We start from the raw sequence: 21,654 nt of genomic DNA on the forward strand, positions 1-21,654 counted from the left end.
TTTCTCTAAGTCTACAAATGCTAGAAATGTATGTTTGCCTTTCCTGAATCTATTTTCTAAGATAAGTCGTATTTTGCAGCTATGACTTATTAAACTGATAGTTCGGTAATTTTCACATCTGTCAACACCTGCTTTCTTTGGGATTGGAATTATTATATTCTTCATGATGTCTGACGGTATTTCGCCTGTCTCATACATCTTGCTCACCAGATGGTAGAGTTTTGTCATGAGTGGCTCTCCCAAGGCCGTCAGTAGTTCTAATGGCATGTTGTCTACTCCCGGGGCCTTGTTTCGACGAAGTTTTTATTTCCTCATCTTTGTCCTTTCATAGGTCTCTTCAGTTTTGCGAACAGTAAAAGTCGTAGGGGGCCGAACGCGGTGGATATGGTGGCTGAGGGATGACTGTAGTGTTATTTTTGCCCAAGAAAATCTCTCACAAGTAACGATGATGGGCAGGTGCATTGTAGTGATATAAAACCCATGAATTATTTTTCCACAATTCCATACATTTTTTGCGTGTTGCTTCTCGCAAACGGCGCATAACGTCAAGGTAACACTCCTTATTGACCGTACGACCTTGTGGCAAAAATTCGTAATGCACAACGCCACGGTAATTGGAAATAAAAAACAATGCTCAAAACTTTTGACATTTGATCGAACTTGGTGTGCTTTTTTTCGGTCTTGGCTCTCCGGGATGCTTCCATTGGGACGATTAGGCTTTGATTTCGACCGTAAACCCACGGTTCGTCACCAGTTATGACCCTTTTGAGCAAATCAGGATCATCACTGACGTCATTCAAGACCTCCTGAACGATACTCATGCGGCGGTTCTTCTGATCAAAATCGAGAAGTTTTGGAACAAACTTCGATGGCACATGTCTCTTGTCCGAAAAAATTGCGTGACCTGAGTCGACCTATATGCCAACACCCTCAGCAACTTCTCTTACGATAATACCACGATTTTCCAAAACAATTTGCTTCACAGCTTCGACGTTATCATTTATTGCTGATGTGCTGGGGCGTCCAGAGCGGGGTTCGTTACTGGCATCATCTGTGCGATCTTGGAAGAGCTTGTACCACCTGTATATATATATATATATATATATATATATATATATATATATATATATATATATATATATATATATATATATATATAATAGAAGGATACATTCCACGTGGGAAAAATTATATATAAAAACAAAGATGAGGTGACTTACCGAACGAAAGCGCTGGCAGGTCGATAGACACACAAACAAACACAAACATAGACACAAAATTCAAGCTTTCGCAACAAACTGTTGCCTCATCAGGAAAGAGGGAAGGAGAGGGGAAGACGAAAGGAAGTGGGTTTTAAGGGAGAGGGTAAGGAGTCATTCCAATCCCGGGAGCGAAAAGACTTACCTTAGGGGGAAAAAAGGACGGGTACACACTCGCGCGCCCACACACATATCCATCCACACATACAGACACAAGCAGACATCTCAGATGTCTGCTTGTGTCTGTATATGTGTGGATGGATATGTGTGTGTGTGTGCGAGTGTATACCCGTCCTTTTTTCCCCCTGAGGTAACTCTTTCTGCTCCCGGGATTGGAATGACTCCTTACCCTCTCCCTTAAAACCCACATCCTTTTGTCTTCCCCTCTCCTTCCCTCTTTCCTAATGAGGCAACAGTTTGTTGCGAAATCTTGAATTTTGTGTCTATGTTTGTGTTTGTTTGTGTGTCTATCGACCTGCCAGCGCTTTCGTTCGGTAAGTCACCTCATCTTTGTTTTTATATATATATATATATATATATATATATATATATATGCTTACAGCATACTCGCCGCACGCCACTGTCAACATTTCAGGCGTTTTAGAGCACTTGATTCCATTTTTCACACAAAATTTGATGCAAATACTTTGCTCCATTTTTATAGTAATCAAAAATCGCCGAGCACACTAAAAAACGTCTAAGCTTTCTGTCTGTCAAAAGCAAACCGAGCATGCTGTACGCTTGAAACTGTGAACATAAAAAAAGATCGATGGTCGAATGTACGTTGCCCTCGCAACTGGAAAAGTCACCTTACTTTATGAACAGCCCTCGCACAATTCTGGCCTCCGAGCGTACAACTTCTCTCTGCCTGCAGATTCCTGTCGTACTCGCCGTCTGACATCGCACAAGTCCAATCTTTAGTACGACACATTTGAAAGTGTTGCGTTACTAAATTGTGACAGGAAAAATATTAGCTGCTAATGACTCATCATGAGTGTCCAGGAGGTGCAGGGATGAAACCTCTATGGGATGTATCGGCATCGTCGACATTCAAGAAATGTTCAAAACAAAGCATTAACTTGCGCCATAAACACCGAATGAAAAATGGCGCGCTACCGTGATCAAAAAGGTTCGCAGCATCAACAGAGAAGGCGTACTCCTTGGGAGTTAACAAACCGTGCAGGTCCTTCAGTTAGGTATTGACTCTTAAAGAATGCATATAGGATGACACGGGTGGAATGTGGTGGCGTGCATCTGAATGCGAAACAGTCTGTCGTGGAGCTTACCGTGAAACTGGCTGTCCTTTAAGGCGTAGCAGCAGACAGTGGCATAGTATGTTTTATAGTTACGGAAAAAAAACAAACATCCAGACTGAATATGTCTAGTGGTTCCGGGTAGTATGAAGTGCAATGTCACACACTTCTCAGGAGGGATAGTTTCCTCTAAAGGAGTACCATTTGTATACCCAGACCAGGAATCGAGCAAAAGCACGCTATTTTAACCAGCTATTGACCAAAAGAAGACTCATACCATAGTTGTAGCTCTCTTAGGCCCGTTTTCCCATTCTTGCTCGCTGTCACGTAATATTCGGTACGGGCCTTACAAGATAACAGAGGTAGTGGCGGAGGACATACGGTGCCATATGTAATTTTACTTATGTCCGAAACAGGCTAATGTCCGTAGAAGTTATTTTAATGGTCTTGACGCAGCCGCTGAGCTAAGACATTTTTCATTTATTAGTGTGTATGACTTCTGAAGAAGGCTGTATTATTATAGCAGGAACCATGGTCGAGATATTTAGTGCAACTGTGGGCTGTTTTTCATTCGAGACGCTGAGGAACATTCCCTTTCACGGAATATCAGAGGGAGCTCTTAAAAACAAAACAGCATCAAGAGAAGTGGGGAACGTCGGGAATCGAACTTGGCGTGAGACCAACAGTAATGGAGAGTCTAGTTGGAGTCCATGCAGAGAGTACACGTAACAGCAAAACACGCAGCAAATGAAGAAGGCACGTGGCTGCGTTGTTTAAATATTGTGCACGAAATGAAAACAATAACTAGGCGGAACAACCGGAAGCACACGGTTAAGCAATCACGCCGAGGAACCCTGCGAGGTGACGTCACTTGCTCTCCGGTTCAGCGCCCAGCGGTGCTTATAAGGATATTTCTTTTGTTTTCTAGTGATTGACTTTAAGCGATTTTCCAGGAAGAATGGTAAAAGTATTTTTTGTTTCTCATTAATTTTCGTGTTCTTTGTCGTTTGTGTGTTTTCTTCACACCGTAGCGTCTGCACCTCACGCTAAGGAACTCGGCTCTCCTGCAACAGACTACTTGATGTGGCTTCCGCAGCCGACACTCTGTGGCGAAGCGCCGTACATAAATCAGCTGTCTGTTCCACCGTGTCCCGCGAGTGCAGTGACCCACCCGGAGGGCGCTCGGCAGGTGGGCTGTAAAAACGAGTCGCCGTTTACGTAATTCACAGTATTACAGAAGCAAAAGGGACGTGACAGTCCGTTGCACAATCCGCTGCTTACTCCGAGCCGCCGCGTGTTCTAGGTCTATTGTCGAAACCAGTGCACCAATGCACCAGCATACCGACAGTCGAAGATGGAGCTACAAACAAATTATCCGGCCACTGTTGGATAGCTGACGGCGATTTACGTTACCACAAACTGTTTGACCGAATTGGACTGTATTCGAGCTGTACTTGCCTCACCTTGAGTTAATTCACTTGGTTAATCTTGTCCCTGATATATTTCTCACGAACATTAGATGGGCGCTGTAGAAAGGAGGCTAATTGCCGGCCGGAGTGGCCGAGCGGTTCTAGGCGCTGCAGTCTGGAACCGCGCGGCCGCTACGGACGCAGGTTCGAATCCTGCCTCGGGCATGGATGTGTGTGATGTCCTTAGGTTAGTTAGGTTTAAGTAGTTCTAAGTTCTAGGGGACTGATGACCTCAGAAGTTGAGTCCCATAGTGCTCACAGCCATTTGATCCATTTGAGACTAATTTTTCGTCCAACAACCTGCTTACAAATGTAAAAGTCCACGAAAAATGCTATGTCGAAGGGAATTTTTTTTTTGTCTGTTTCCTCGTGGCGAGCAGCGATGTCTCGGAGTAGCACACTTTTGGTCGGAGGAATTGTAAGAACGCCAGGTAGTGACTTGTCAGAAATCTTTTAATCGGGATTTCCTATCTGCAGCGGATTTCCAGCACAGAATTGATCTAAAATGTTTCAATGTTGAAATTTGTTGAAAACTTTGTATATTTAACATTGCTAAGAGAATTGCATTGTAGAGCATCCAAAGCAGTGAAACTTCCTGGCAGATTAAAACTGTGTGCCGGACCGAGACTCGAACGCTGGACCTTTGCCTTTCGCGGGCAAGTGCCCTACCTACTGAGTGCTCTACCAGCTGTGCGAGAGCTTCAGTAAAGTTTGGAAGGTAGGAGACGAGATACTGGCAGAAGTAAAGCTATGAGAACGGGGCGTGAGTCGTGCTTGGGTAGCTCGGTTGGTAGAGCACTTGCCCGCGGAAGGCAAAGGTCCCGAGTTCGAGTCTCGGTCCGGCACACAGTTTTAATCTGCCAGGAAGTTTCATATCGGCGCACACTCCGCTGCAGAGTGAAAATCTCGTTCTGGATCCAAAGCAGTCTTTCTAAAGGGACTAGAAGCGACGATCAGGACTGTATTTGACGGTTAAGCAATGCTACGAGGGCAGTTCAATAAGTAATGCAACACATTTTTTTTCTCGGCCAATTTTGGTTGAAAAAACCGGAAATTTCTTGTGGAATATTTTCAAACATTCCCGCTTCGTCTCGTATAGTTTCATTGACTTCCGACAGGTGGCAGCGCTGTACGGAGCTGTTAAAATGGCGTCTGTAACGGATGTGCGTTACAAACAACGGGCAGTGATCGAGTTTCTTTTGGCGGAAAACCAGGGCATCTCAGATATTCATAGGCGCTTGCAGAATGTCTACGGTGATCTGGCAGTGGACAAAAGCACGGTGAGTCGTTGGGCAAAGCGTGTGTCATCATCGCCGCAAGGTCAAGCAAGACTGACTGATCTCCCGCGTGCGGGCCGGCCGTGCACAGCTGTGACTCCTGCAATGGCGGAGCGTGCTAACACACTCGTTCGAGATGATCGACGGATCACCATCAAACAACTCAGTGCTCAACTTGACATCTCTGTTGGTAGTGCTGTCACAATTGTTCACCAGTTGGGATATTCAAAGGTTTGTTCCCGCTGGGTCCCTCGTTGTCTAACCGAACACCATAAAGAGCAAAGGAGAACCATCTGTACGGAATTGCTTGCTCCTCATGTGGCTGAGGGTGACAATTTCTTGTCAAAGATTGTTACAGGCGATGAAACATGGGTTCATCATTTCGAACCTGAAACAAAACGGCAATCAATGTAGTGGCGCTACACCCACTCCCCTACCAAGAAAATGTTTAAAGCCATACCCTCAGCCGGTAAAGTCATGGTTACAGTCTTCTGGGACGCTGAAGGGGTTATTCTGTTCGATGTCCTTCCCCATGGTCAAACGATCAACTCTGAAGTGTATTGTGCTACTCTTCAGAAATTGAAGAAACGACTTCAGCGTGTTCATAGGCACAAAAATCTGAACGAACTTCTCCTTCTTCATGACAACGCAAGGCCTCACACAAGTCTTCGCTCCCGAGAGGAGCTCACAAAACTTCAGTGGACTGTTCTTCCTCATGCACCCTACAGCCCCGATCTAGCACCGTCGGATTTCCATATGTTTGGCCCAATGAAGGACGCAATCCGTGGGAGGCACTACACGGATGATGAAGAAGTTATTGATGCAGTACGACGTTGGCTCCGACATCGACCAGTGGAATGGTACCGTGCAGGCATACAGGCCCTCATTTCAAGGTGGCGTAAGGCCGTAGCATTGAATGGAGATTACGTTGAAAAATAGTGTTGTGTAGGTAAAAGATTGGGGAATAACCTGGTGTATTTCAATGCTGAATAAAACGACCCCTGTTTCAGAAAAAAAATGTGTTGCATTACTTATTGAACTGCCCTCGTATAAATCGTTTCTGGTTTGGAAATAATTTATTTTTGAAACGATTGATGATATTTATTTTGTGACTATTGCTCGTGGTAAACGTACGAACTTCTTGAGAATCACTTTAAAAGTGGGGGGGGCAGGATAAATGGCGATTGTCGCGGTTCGTGTTGATAGAACTTTGATGGCACGGCTGCTCCCAACAGGAAAGTTTGCTTTGAGCGCCGCAGTGCCTTATACTGGGTGTGCTCTTGACGGAAGTGGTGGACCATTGCCTTCCCCCAATCTTCGAACTGACTCACTCAAGGCCCTTAAAGGGGGACCTACAGTTAACTGTGGGCTTCAGATTGGCATTTTTCATGTTATCAAGTCATTACCAGAGGCGACACGAACGACAAGCGAGAGGTAAGAACCCCGGGACCGCCTGCGATCGAACTACGGACCTCGGGATTTGCAGGCTGCCACCCACTGAGCCATCGAGCAATAACGTCGATAACGTGACAAAACACAGCTGCAAGCTCACTCATTCATGCAAGCTGAAGCGAGTGATGTCCCAGCGGCGAACGTAACGGCGGCCTCATGTAATGTCCTCGAGTTATTAAATACTCCCATCTTCCTTCTCTACTCTGATTCCCTTACCAGAAAAAAGATTGCGTTGTGCTTTATGTTTGAGGCACAAAAAATAATTACTATCTTCAAAAACTGAACTTCAGCTTTTCTTTCCACAAAGACGGACATGCCAACTAAGTATCAGTATGAAGAAAGTCGGAACGTGTAATGAATGTCGACTGGTAGCAAACGCTCGCAAAGCGATTTGTCTTGAGTGTCGGGTTGCCGGGTGTTCGGTGTTTACCGAACTGCTCGGTACTTCAACTCCTGTTCGGTGTTCGGTGCCTAAGTATGAATTGTTCGGTGGTTTTACAATTCCAGTCATACCACTATTTTATTTATTGATCAGGAAAATTATCTAAAGCATAATGGCGGTTCCATGCAGCAGTGGCTATGTGGAAAGAGTCTTCTGTCACATCAGTCATTTATGGTCTGACGCGGGAAACGAAGTGAGTGTCGATATGACAAAAGCAGAATCATGCGTTCGTTGCAGTTTGAGGTGTGAAATGTGGAACGATTTTTACAAACAAACTGAAATCTATAACTAGCAATAGCCACGTTCGAAATATTGAATAACAAATGTAACTTTTTAAGTTTACTAAACGAGTTTTATTGTGTTCACCCTCAACCCTGCACTGAGCAGATCCTTTCTGCAGGCAATGTTCGGTAATTTTGTCAGTGTAATCGGTCAACCCTACATGAGTCTCAGGTCATCGGCAGCCGTTCTCCTTGTAACTGAAAATGTCAGATTTTTCTATACTGTAAATGTGTCCATAGCGTTATGCCGACATTACGCGATGTTATCAGCCAGTGTTACAAACTACAGACAAGATTCACATGTAACTGAAAATTACCTGCCTAACAGAAAAATATGTACAAACCTTATTTTTTCAGCTCCTACCCTCCAAGTTATGTTTATCAGGTAGATAAGAACAATATCGTTTTCTACAACTGAATGTTTACATGTTTTTAACGAGACATGTATTATATGCTGCTGAGACGATGACACTAGGAAGAAATGGGGCAGAACAACTAGAGAAAGAAGAGAGAAAAATACTGGGTCCCAAAAGAGGTGGAGAGAGGTGGATCCGAAGACCTAGGGAAGAATTGTACCGGAACATGAGAACAATATCCGTGGAAATCAGACTCAAAAGGGCAAGGTTTGCTGGACATGTAGTTAGGATGAGTATGGACAGAATGACGAAGAGAATGTGGGAAACAACAGGGAGGGCAAGGGGAAAGACAGGAACCAAGTGGGTTGTTGAACTTCGGAAGGACTGGTTGGAATTGGGGATCGAGGTCGAAGGAGAGGAAAATTGGGGGAACAAATATACACCGACCAATATGCCAAAGATCAGTGACAGAGAAGAATACAGGAAAAGATTAGACTATTAGAGTGTCACCAGTGGAGCCGACAGGAGAAACGGAAACTGAAGATCTCGGAAGAAGAGCGGGAGAGAAGAAGAGAAAGAATGAAGAAGTTCTGGGAGAAGAAGAGGACAATGCAGTCCACGAAGGGGCTACCCGTGGTCCTACAGAGGCCGTAACGCAAGAAGAAGAAGAAGAAGAAGAAGAGACATGTTTCGGCTCTTTCTATTAGGCGTCATCAGCGGTTTTCGTTTTTCTACTCTTTTCATGTGTCCACACTGGTTCTTGTGTAGACACTAGATGCACACACTACATGTTTCCAGTTGGTACAGTGGATGCAAGAAAACTCTGGAAAAAAGGGGAAACCACTGACATTGCGTAGTATGAACAGGCAATACGTGTTTGGTTGAAAACCAAATTGCAGTCGGTTGCGAAAGGAGGTATTGCTTATGAATCTACATGATAAACGTAATTCAAGTAGCAGCTTCGGAATAATGACAGAAAATATTGACAGTATTATACTGTCAGTTACGAATACTCTTAAGTATGTAATTATAAAGCGGCAACAGTCTTAGACTCGGTGACTAAATAAACGATTTTCAGCAGTTCGAGTTGTACTTTGTAGGCCTTTATAATTTGCACCTCGTTTCCTTCAGCAGCCTCCTCCCACGCACGTGTGTACCGTTTTGACCCCGAAACGAAAAGGCGTTCTTCAGTACATTGCTTGTCAGGTGAGGAAGTTGGAGCTCTGAAAAGAAGATGGCGACCACTTCCTCCGCCAAGATGGGTCGTCCCACCCCTGTGACCTTCGACACACGCCGCGCACTCGGTGCCGAGCGGTATGTGACTGTATATCTGCCGAAAGTCATCGCAACGCGGTGGACGTCACAGCACCCACATTCGAAAGGTGAGCACGTCCTTCTGCATCGTGACAGTGCCTTAGCGCACGCGGCTGCCGCGGAAAAAGTACCAGTGTTGGCGCACTCACACTTTTCACCGTACTCGGCTCCGCTTGAATTCCACCTCTTCCCAAAGACGAAGGAAAACATTCGTGAGCGGCGTTTTTCATCCGATATAAAGGCTGTCCCAGCATACAACAGTGCTGTGATTTCCCTCAAGAAGCTTAGAATGAAACACGTTTGAAGTGGTTTCGAAGGATGGGAAACAGTGTAAGTGCTTATCTACATCTACATACATACTCCGCAATCCACCATACGGTGCGTGGCGGAGGGTACCTCGTACCACAACTAGCATCTTCTCTCCCTGTTCCACTCCCAAACAGAAGGAGGGAAAAATGACTGCCTATATGCCTCTGTACGAGCCCTAATCTCTCTTATCTTATCTTTGTGGTCTTTCCGCGAAATGTAAGTTGGCGGCAGTAAAATTGTACTGCAGTCAGCCTCAAATGCTGGTTCTCTAAATTTCCTCAGTAGCGATTCACGGAAAGAACGTCTCCTTTCCTCTAGAGACTCCCACCCGAGTTCCTGAAGTATTTACGTGACACTCGCGTGATCAAACCTACCAGTAAAAAAACTACCAGCCCGCCTCTGAATTGCTTCTATGTGCTCCCTCAATCTGACCAGAAGGATCCCAAACGCTCGAGCAGTACTCAAGAATAGGTCGTATTGGTGCTTTATGCGGTCTCCTTTACAGATGAACCACATCTTCCCAAAATTCTACCAATGAACCGAAGACCACTATCCGCCTTCCCCACAACTGCCATTACAACATGCTTGTCCCACTTCATATCGCTCTGCAATGTTACGCCCAAATATTTAATCGATGTGACTGTGTCAAGCGCTACATTACTAATGGAGTATTCAAACATTACAGGATTCTTTTTCCTATTCATCTGTATTAATTTACATTTATCTATATGTAGAGTTAGCTGCCATTCTTTACACCAGTTACAAATCCTGTCCAAGTCATCTTGTATCCTCCTACCGTCACTCAACGACGACACCTTCCCGTACACCACAGCATCATCAGCAAACAGCTGCACATTGCTATCCACCCTATCCAAAAGATCATTTATGTAGATCAGGGATTCACAACGGGTCGATATCGGTTTCCTAGGGGTCGACATAAACAAAAACTGATTTGGGGGTCGACGAGGTCTAAAAATCGATCCCTATTAAGTTAACACAAGTTGTTATTTAAAACTTTCAAGATAGGTAGGTACTGTATTGTTTATGTTGTGTTACGTGTACTAAGAATAATTAATATTTATGTAGGAAATAGCATTGTTGTAGTAATGTAAAGTCTCAAGTTCGTACAAGATGGATAATAAATCCGTACAGTGCCACAGCCATAGAAGAAGCGAATGTGATAATGCAAGAAGAGTTGATTACCATCAGCACAGACGAAGACCTTAAGCAGAAGTTCAACCAAGGCTATCAGAAGTTCTGGTTGCAACGCAACATTGAAAAACAGCATCCTACATTGTGGAACATTGCTCAAAAATAGCTTGTCGCTTTTCCATCATCATACCTAGTTGAAAAAAGCTTCAGTGTGGTAACAAACATTGTGACGAAACAAAGAAACCGTTTGAAAATCAACAAAGGTGGAGATTTAAGGCTGCAACTCACCAATATTGAACCGGATGTAGCTAGCTGGATTGGTAGATAGTCACGAGGTTCATCCATCAAACTGAATGTTTTATTTTCTCTTTGCGAATTAATACTTTTTGAAATATAATTTCCTACCTACTTAAGATTCTTTAAGTACTTAATTTGTAATAATCATTATAAATTAAACTTGATATTTACTGAATTGTGTGTCTTTTTATTTTGTTAAATTTTGATGAGAAAATGAAGTCAACTTTACTCAGTTAACCAAGTGTAAAGTTTTCCAATTGGTACCTTAGTAGCTAAGTATTTTGTATCAATAGGAAAAAACTAAAGATAGGCCCCCTTATTCATAATAGTCTGCTAACTTAAAGCATTGCTAATTCTCACTCCGTCTTCTTCTATTGACCTAAGTCAGAATGAAAAATAACACTCTGTAGCAGCTGTTTTAAGCGGACCTTTATGAATAAGGGGGTTGATCTTAGAAGTAGGTAATTTGGCCATGGGGGTCTGAGGTAACAGTTCATTTTGGAAAAGGGGTCACTTGTACAAAATAGTTTGAGTATCCCTGATGTAGATAGAAAACAACGGCGGACTTACCACACTTCCCTGGGGCACTCCAGATGATACCCTCACCTCCGATGAAGTCTCACCATCGAGGACAACGTACTGGAGAGCATACTGAAAAATTGCAGAAGGTGTATTGTAAATATATATATATGTCGGTAGTATCTGTTCCCGAAAGAACAGTTACCGTGGATGACCATGCAGCTTTGCTAGAAATGAAATGATAATTAAATGGACACCCTAGCTGCAAACAGGCGTTGATGTACTTCATTGGGGACGTGTTGAAAATGTGTGCCCCGACCGGGACTCGAACCCGGGATCTCCTGCTTACATGGCAGACGCTCTATCCATCTGAGCCACCGCGGGCACAGAGGATAGTGCGTCTGCAGGGACTTATCCCTTGCACGCTCCCCGTGAGATCCACATTCCCAACATGTCCACACCACTACATTCGTAGTGCGCCTAATAGATGTTTGCCCATCATACTGTAAATAAAAATTTCCCGAATTTCTGCTGAAAACTTTTGGCATAACCGTCGTCATAACTGCACCAGAAATTGCACACGCAGTTCTCACGGCTTATTCGTTGGAAACTAGACGACGCTGAACTGCCTCTTGACGAGGATGACGTGAGTGCGAACAGCGAGAGTGGAGCAGCCCCTCCCCCCACAGACAGCTGAGGTGTTTCCGGACGTGGGGGCTACGAACGTGGCGCCGTGGCGTGTGACACGTGTCACGGCGCACGCAGATAAACGCGTGACAGCGGCAGTAGGCCGCGCCTCAGCCGCCGACGACGACTCGGAAATGTGGTGCAGGCAGCCAGACCGCTCCCCTCCGACAAGCCGGCCCACTACATGGAGTCCACGCCGAGTGCTGTCTCTACTGCTGGCTACGGGGTGGTAATACTTGGCTAACCTTCACGCCGTATGAAAACCCGTGGCTGGATTCACCGACCAGCGCCAGCCGTCCGACTCTTAGATGAGACGCAGGCCCGTGAGGTGACGCGGGGGGGCTCACGCCAAATCCCTCACGGCAGCGTGAGTCGCGGCGACAGTCATCGCAAGTTGGGTCGCAGTTTCAATACGCAGTTTGCTGGGGAACTTTGGCTCTGGCAGAGATGGCGACTACTTCTGCTATGTTAATAGATATAAGTTCAGAATCGGATTCCGATTCTGAGTTTGCGTTCGAAACGGTGTGTTTCATCGCTTTGATGAAACTGGCTACAGGTTCTCAGGCCGAAGAAGGCCCGAGGAGAACTATATGGCGTGAGTCAGAAGGGGCAGAGTAGCTGGTGAGAAAAGCCCTTGCAGTCGCCAGGGCTACTGTATATATAGCTAGAAGTGGGCAAACTTCATTATTATCAATTAACAGAAACCGTATTTTCGTAGCATAAACAGAATCCTTTAGTCATAAGGACTATCCAACAACAAATCAATTTAAACAGTCCTCAGAGAACTTTGTGTCATTACTCGGACTACAGGTTCGATTCTATATAGATATCAAAGACGTGGTTAAATCCATCTATTCCGTTTTCACTGGTAGATATGGAGGGCTACACGCTAGTTAGGAATGATATTCTAAGGAACCTAGGCATCTTTTTTGATAAACATTTAACCAGGACAGAGCACATCACGAAAATTTGCTACAGGGTTTTAACAATGTCAATTTAGAATGATAACAACGAATTACAATGCAACTTACCACTTCGTATGTCCATTTCCTTGACCACTTCCTCCCACTTCTCAGCTTTCAGCTTCGTTTTCAAGTAATCTTCATGGCTTGTATCAGACAGAACTTCGGGAACACGTACGGCTTCAATTAGCTTTTCTTCCATTTCGAACCACCAACAGCCAGAACCACCGTGAGCCTCGCAGTAAACTGCGTACAGGAGACTGCGGTCCGCAGGGTCACCAAGCGAAGGAACTGTGTCACGTCACGCTGCGCTCTAACGTGCGGGGGCAGGGCCATTCAGTTGTGTGGTTCGCAAAAACTTACCGTGAGCCCCCCCCCCCCCCCCCGCCCCCCCGCAACACCTCACGGACCTGCGTCTCATCTTGCGGCCCGCCTTACTGGTGAGTAAAGACCTCCAGGGTCGCACATCCGTGACCCGTGCTTCCTCCTTCTGTATGTCTTCTACTGTGTCACCGCTCATTCAACAATTTGGTTGCGCAAAATGCTTGCAAATGCTGGCATCATAGTGCAGATGCACACATACCGTCGAAGTGTCAGTATAAAGATGGCCCCTCCACTTGCGACTTCCACCAGGGAAGAACAGCGTTCTGTTATTCGGTTTTTGCGTAGTGAAGGTATGAAACCTATTGAAATTCATCGACTAATGAAGGTTCAGTACGGTGATGCATGTTTTGTCACGGCAGCAAGTCTACGAATGGAGTAGGAAGTTCGCAAATGGTGTGACTTCAGTGTAAGATGCTCCTCGTCCAGGTCAGGCACAACGAGTTGTGACTCCACAGAACTGCAGCAGTTGAAGCCATAGTGAAGGAGAACGGCCGAGTGACACTGAATGACATTGCAGCATGTTTACAGATTAGTCACGGGTCAGCACACCACATTGTGCATGATGTGCTCCAGTTTCACAAAGTGTCTGCAAGATGGATGCCACGGCAGCTGACTCCTGAAATGAGAGAACGGCGTGTTGATGCTTGTGAAGAACTTCTTCGGCGCTTTGAACGAGAAGGTGATGGCTTCCTTGCAAGAATCGTTACTGGGGACGAAACCTGGGTTCACTTCCACCAACCGGAAACGAAGAGAGCGAGCAAGGAATGGCGCCATTCGACATCACCGAAACCAAAGAAGTTTCGAACAGAACCATCGGCAGGGAAGGTAATGCTGACACTCTTTTGGGATGAAAAAGGCGTCATTTTGAAGCATTACATGCCTAGAGGGACCACTGTCACCAGTGCATCATACACAGATCTCCTAAAAAATCATCTGCGGCCTGAAATCAAATCAAAGCGACGTGGATTGCTGTCAGCAGGTGTCCTTCTGCAACATGACAATGCAAGTCCCACACTGCCCGTACTACAGTTGCAACAATCACAGACTAGCATTTTGAGTGTCTTCCTCATCCACCATACTCACCAGACCTTGCCCCAAGTGGTTTCCATATGTTTAGACCTCTCAGTGACGCAATGGGAGGAAAGAAGTTCCGCTCTGATAAAGAGGTACGCCACGCGGTGCATTTTTTTCTAAAGGAATTTATGCACTTTGTAAGCGCTGGAGGACTTGCATTGAGCGTGGGGGAGACTATGTTGTAAAGTGATACAGCTTTGTACCACTTCTACACAATAAATAATATTTAAAAAATATTTGAGGTTTTGATTTGACTCACCCTCGTAGTTACACGTTGCTTGAGACGTAAATTTGTAACTTACTTAATTTCGTACGGGGTTCGTTTATGCTAATCAAACGAATCGATTCCTCAGGGTGAAGGTGAGGCCAGTCGCTAGACTGCGTCCAAGACAAAAGCGGCGCCTTTGGGTATACCTCATTGTCTTCCGGTCGCGTGACTGATGTGCTTAGTTGTCAGTTATTGCTCATTGCTGGAAACTGCTATGCCTGTTTTTTTGTTTTTTTTTGTCGTTCTCAGCGTTATTCCAGTACAGTAAGCCATTTTCTGTTAATGAACTGCTGAGTAGTTGAGCTGTACACCCGTACTGGTTCATTTAACATGCAGAAGGCAACATTCGGAAGTTGATAACGGAACAGCGGTTCAGTTGCGAGGTCTAATTCTGCGCGTTCTTCCCTTCGAACTCCGGAGGCGGTTTCAAACAACTGCTGTCGTGGAACTGTACAACACACAGCTCCTCTGCCTCTGACTGGTATGAAATCTCACGAAGATACACCACTCGCATATTAATCGTCTTCACTGCTAGTTTTTGCCACTGCATTCACATACTTTTTTGCAGCTACACCTTCAGTCACCAGGCACGATTAGTACTGTTTCGTATGATAGGACCAATCTCGTCGAACCGGGCAAAAGGAGCATCGACAGAAAAAAATTGTTGACGGTGTTTTGAAAGATACCGGCTGATTTGCACAAATCAGGTAGCTTTAATCTCTCAGAAACGCCGCCCATGCAGCTGATTATTTTTCTATCTTTGTGAACGACAGTCATAATGTAGACTGGCGTGCAAAACTTAAGGAAGAAAGTAACCTTCGCAAGATGTGTCACTGCCAGGTAGCAGAGCTCGAAGAAACTTGGACTGTACGATAAACTTGGACCGTACATAGAATTGTCAAAATGTAATACAAAAGGCAAGTGAAAGAAATGAGGCGAATAGAAATGACACTTCGGTCTCTTCCACCTGCGCTATTTGATGCGGTCGCGCAGACTCAACCATAAAAACGAAGTGAGGCCCGAATGCACGTCTGAAATGACGCACGGTGTCACAGTGTCGTTGACCAGTGTGTATATCGAATTTGTAGGCCAATATGGACATGCAACATTATGCCTCCCCACACCAGCGATGGTGTTGGACAGTGTTCCTGAGTGCATCAAGCACCCTCATACAGTGATAGGCGGGAACACATAATCCACGCATGAACAGCCTCGTACATGGCCGTTTTAGTGGCCTACCTGTTGTGGTACTGGGGGGCTCTACGTTGAATGGACCTATTGACCTCCCAATGATTGAACGCGATACACTCAACGGTCACCGTTATTTGACACTGTACTCCTTCTCCATCTAAGTCTTTTAAGGGGTGTTTCCGGTCTTGACTTAATTTTTATGAATGAGTGTGCGCGACCGCATCGAACAGCTGGAAGACGTCTTCGAGTGAGAAGATATTTGGCGCATGGAGTCGACTGCTGATTCCCGCGTCTTAAAGGCCCATCGAGCAGGTGTGGGTTGCGTAGGGTAGACGTATGGCAGAAAGTCCACGTGGAGCAGTGATCGTACAGGAGTTGTCAAACGCGCTGTTGGATTATCGGAACGACCTACGACAACGTTGTGACCAGAATGGGAGCACGTTGCAGAGTATGCGTCGTCGCCCGTGGAGATCTCACACGCTATTAAGAACCATTTCTCGCCTTCTTCAATCTCCAGGAGACCACCAAGAGGAGTGGTGAGTTCAATGGAATTAATGTCTTTCAAGAGTATTTCTTTTACTTACCTTCTCTACTACAGTGAAGCAGAACTCTATGGTCCAAGTTTCGTCGACATATGTTGTTTGACATCGACACACGATGCGAAGGTTACCTTCGTCCTTAAACTTTGCACACGAGCGTTTACAGGAATCACATAACTAGCCCTACAGTTCTTCGTTAAATCTAATACACGTAGTACCCAAGAGATGGGCGAAGTGCAGTTTTGAGAAGGACACCTTTCGCGGGCAATTAATATTTCTATTCGATGAAGTCCTTTATAGACTGTCCGGTCACATTAACGTGACCACCTTCAGAAGCCTGGATAACGACATTTTGGAGCGCGAACCTCTGCGAGACGTGCAGGAAGAGAGTCAGGGAGCTTCTGGAAGGACGTGGAGCCGCGCCGACTCCAGGGCCGAGGCCAGCTGCGCCAGGTTTCTCAGGTCAGGATCCGTGGCGCAGACAGCCAGACCGAGGCGCTGCCACAGATTCCGGATTGGGTTCAGATCCGAGGTAGTAGGAGTAATCCACTAAATTACAGGCCCATATCGTTAACGTCGATGTGTAGCGGGATTTTAGAACATATATTGTGTTAGAACATTATAAATTACTTCGAAGGAAACGGTCAATTGACACACAGTCAACATGGGTTTAGGAAACATCGTTCCTGTGAAACACAACTAGCTCTTTATTCATATGAAGTGCTAAGTGCTATTGACAAGGGATTTCAGATCAATTCCGTATTCCTGGATTTCCGGAAGGCTTTTGACACTGTACCAGGGTGTATACGACCCGGGACAACCGCGAAAAACCCGGGAATTTTTTCATCCGGGAGAAAACCGGGATAAATCCGGGAATTTTTCATTGTTTTACCTTTCAGTTAAATTTTTCTAATTTTGACAGCAGAATTGTTTCTCTAGCAAAGAATGTCATTGTATCCTGCTACTGGAGAATGATACTGCAGCAATAAAATATAAACGAGAGGGAAAAAAATAAAAGTTTTGTGGCAAATCAAATGTGCAATTTACAACAACAAAACACCGTGCACGCACAAGCTTCTGCAAATAGCAAAAATATGTCAAAGGCCGTAGGGCGCAGTCTGTAATTCTTCGTAACAGTAAACTGCTTGCTATGAGCATGACGTCACAACTGTTCACATTAGGTTCGTTTGACCAATTGCTAGCGGTCTGTTGCGCATGCGCATTTGACCCGCGTATAAGCAGTACCTTCTCCCGCTACTTGAAGTTTGGCTGTTAGCTGTATCGGTAGTAGCAGCAACAGCAAGCAGCCAGATGCAAACGAGAAAAATTTTTCTCACGCGCCCTAGCTGCCAGATCACGCTTGCACAGAGTTATCTGAGTTGTAGTGGGGAGGGGGTTAACCTCCACGTGACCCGTGTTTACGTTAAGTGATTTCGCTGCTTCTCTTCATGTACAGCTCCCACGTCAAATGAAAACAAAACTGATTTCTGTGGCCGGGAGCTATCAAGTGAATTAAAATACATTCACCTAATTACGGAGGGCAAAAATATATTACTAATTTAAATTATCTGATTTTATTTTATTTCCAAGTTAGTAGCAGTCAAGCATTAATCGCCTTGCAGAACAGTGAAGTTATTTTTGCGAGTTTGCGAAAGAAATTTGGCTTTATTAATCTTTCCGCTGAGGCAATCATTTTATTTGAAACGAAGTGTTTCATTCTACAGTATTGGCTAATTCCAACTGTTCGCTGAATTTCAAGTGCACTTTCAAGTGCAGTTATTATCTTCTGCCATATATGAAATTATGACATAATAAAGAAACAAAAATGAGATAGTAGAGTTCTGGTGCTCCAAGAAAATTTACATCCCAAAAACCACACTGAAAAGCTAATATCAGATGGGACCTACTTCATTGTGAATCTGGAAAAGCCAATTTGCACTTCAAGCCGAATTATGCATTTTAGTACGGTTTACGAAATTCCGATGCTCTTAGGAGTATCCTCTGATGCCCTGTTTCTTTTATGGTGTAATGTAAGCTCTCTTAGTGCTTTATACACACGAACATGCGGGCTTCCTACACCACTGCAGTTGCACACGCACAATAACACCTGTTTTCTGGCGCTCTCTGGCAACTGGTAAATCGAACCTATTTCTAACAGTCTCCGGATAGTATTGCGAACGGTGGTTAGAAAAGCGTTACTTTCTATGTAATTTTCTTTTTACGCAAGATGAATTATGTTACGTGTGAGAAACTGGGATGGATATCTAAATCACAGAGCGTTCGAACTCGAACAGTTTGAGGACCAGCCACTTACAAGAATTTCTAACCAAGACATTTATATCATAAATTTACTGGCACGTTTGTGTGATGTATCTTAAAGTATAACACACGCAAAAAAAGATTAATATTACATGTGAAAGCTTAGCTTCTGTTGTAGCGTGTTAATCTTAGAGACTAATATTATAAGTGAAAGCTTAGCTTCTCTTGTAGATATACGGTACTGTGTACATTAATGTAAACCGTTAACTTTTCCTCTTGCGTGTTCGCGCTATGTAACCAGTGATCTTGCTATTGGCTGACTACAACACGTGTCCTATGCTCTGAATAGCTGCTGTCATCGGCTGGCGAGATCTCGTGGCTTGAGACATGACTCGCCTACAAAAGGACGTGGCAGCCTCGGTTTCAACGCTCCGGAAACTAACGCGCTGTGTTTGGCGCAATTCGAATTTATACGTTCGCAATACGAAAATATGCAGCGTATATGTTGCTGCAAATCAAAGGTCTTTCCAAAACTTCTCTCCTTTTCTTTATTAAAAGTCTCTCCAGAACTTCTCTGCCCCGTCTTTCTTTTTTTTCCGGGAAGTTCTACGCGATTGTATAAAACGTTAACCATTCAAAGGATTGATAAGTTTTAGAGTTCCGAGGGAAAATCTACGGAAAACCTGCTGTCACTTAGCACAGAAAAAGTGTATTTTCGCCCGGGAAAAAGAGAATATTTTTTAAACGGGATATCCGGGAGAAATCCGGGAATAATCCGGGAATTTTTTTTCCTTGTCCCCGTATACACCCTGACCAGACAACCGGCTCTTAGTAAAATTGCGTCCTTATGGAATATCGTCTCAGTTATGTGACTGGATTTGCGATTTCCTGTCAGAGAGGTCACATTTTCGTAGTAATTGACGGAAAGTCATCGAGTAAAGCAGAAGTGATTTCTCCGCGTTCCCCAAGGTAGTGTTATAGGCCCTTTGCTGTTCCTTATCTATATAAACGATTTAGGAGACAATCTGAGCAGCCGTCTTCGGTTGTTTGCAGATGACGCAGTCGTTTATCGACTAATAAAGTCAACAGAAGATCAAAGCAAACTGCAAAACGGTTTAGAAAAAAATATCTGAATGGTGCGAAAAGTAGCAGTTGACCCTGAATAAGGAAAAGTGTGAGGTCATCCACATGACTCCTAAAAGGAACTCGTTAAGCTTCGGTTACACGATAAATCAGTCTAATCTTAAAACCGTAAATTTAGCTAAATACCTAGGTATTACAATTACGAACAACTTAAATTGGAAAGAACACATAGAAAATGTTGTGGGGAAGGCTGCGTTTTATTGGCAGGACACTTAGAAAATGTAACAGATCTACTAAGGAGACTGCCTACACTACGCTTGTCCGTCCTCTTTTAGAATACTGCTGCGCGGTGTGGGATGCTTACCAGATAAGACCGACGGAGTACATCGAAAAAGTTCAAAGAAAGGCAGCACGTTTTGTATTATCGCGAAAATGGGACAGAGTGTCACAGAAATGATTCAGGATTTCGGCTAGAAATCATTAAAAGAAAGGCGTTTTTCGTTGCGACGGAATCCTCTCACGAAATTCCAATCACCAACTTTCTCCTCCGAATGCGAAAATATTTTGTTGACACGGACCTACATAGAGCGGAAGGATCGCCATGATAAAATAAGGGAAATCAGAGCTCGTACGGAAAGATATAGGTGTTCATTCTTTCCGCGCGCTATATGAGATTGGAATAATAGAGAATTGTGAAGGTGGTTCGATGGAGCCTCTGCCAGGCACTTAAATGTGATTTGCGGAGTATGCATGTAGGTATAGATGTAGAGGTGTTTGGTTGCCGAGGGTGTCGTGTAAACGGATGCAGCTGCTCGTCGAATCGCGCACGTGCACTGCGAGGTGGGTGGCACGCTGCAGTCTCCTGCTGGTAGTGCCATCGTGGCGAGGAAAAACAAACAGCATTTAAAGCTGGACGTGGGCCCCAAGGGCAGATGCATACCTGCGTTGATCCATTGTGTCTTCCAGAACGGCGAAGTCATGCAGAGAATGCCACGAAAACATTCCCCAGACCATAGCACTCCCTCCTCCGCCCTGCACACTTTGCTTTCAGGCGTTTCACGCCGCACACGACAATGGCCATCTCTCCGATGAAGCTTAAAACGTGATTGATCTGAGAAGGCCAGTTGCGTTAGTGGCCTGCAAGTTACAGCCTTCATGGCCGACGAACAGCAGTCAGCTTGGGTGCGCGAACCAGGCGGCTCCTGCGGAGGCCCGTACGCAGGAGCGGTCTCTGCGGAGACGCAGCTGGCAGCTCCTCGGTCCACGTGGGCCGCCAGTTTCTCAGCAGTTTCACATCTACAATCTGAGCTTGCAGCGGTCGTTCGCCCCTGTGGCGTCGCCCGCGGAGCCCCACAGTTGCTACCCTGCTGGTTATGGATGGAGCCATTTTGCCAAGAGCGGTATGCTTTAATAACGGAAATGCTTCCATCTTTGCCCCGAAAGCCAATTAACATCCCCTCGAGGACGTAACATAATCTCATCCGTCTGCGCCTTACGACAACGAAAAGCAAAGTGGCCGTGGTTCACCGAGTTTTAGGGGGTGTTCAAGAAGTGTACATCTCAGTGAAGACATGCAAGAAACTTGGAACACGCCAAAGTTTCCAAGAAAAGTCAAAGCTCTGAACTGGCAAGACGCGAAGAAAGGCGGGTCGCAGAAAACATGTGAGGGGACGTTGAGAGCAAGTGAAAGCTCAACGGAAGACATGGTTGAAACAGCGTGATTCTAGGCTGGCCGAAACGAAAAAAGAACTGTAGGAGCTGTACACACTTTACATGCATTTACTTTCCAATACCAAATCGAACACACACACACACACACACACGCAC

General features: G+C 45.0%; 1 non-coding gene across 1 annotated transcript; it reads right to left on the reverse strand.

The window, feature by feature from the left end:
• Window positions 1–11,690: 11,690 nt before the first annotated feature.
• Trnat-ugu (transfer RNA threonine (anticodon UGU)) lies at window positions 11,691–11,765 on the reverse strand. The gene has a single exon. It is a non-coding gene; the product is annotated as a tRNA-Thr (tRNA).
• Window positions 11,766–21,654: the final 9,889 nt, after the last annotated feature.

Source organism: Schistocerca serialis, chromosome 9 (assembly GCF_023864345.2).
Source record: "Schistocerca serialis cubense isolate TAMUIC-IGC-003099 chromosome 9, iqSchSeri2.2, whole genome shotgun sequence".
In the NCBI taxonomy this organism is placed as follows: domain Eukaryota; kingdom Metazoa; phylum Arthropoda; class Insecta; order Orthoptera; family Acrididae; genus Schistocerca; species Schistocerca serialis.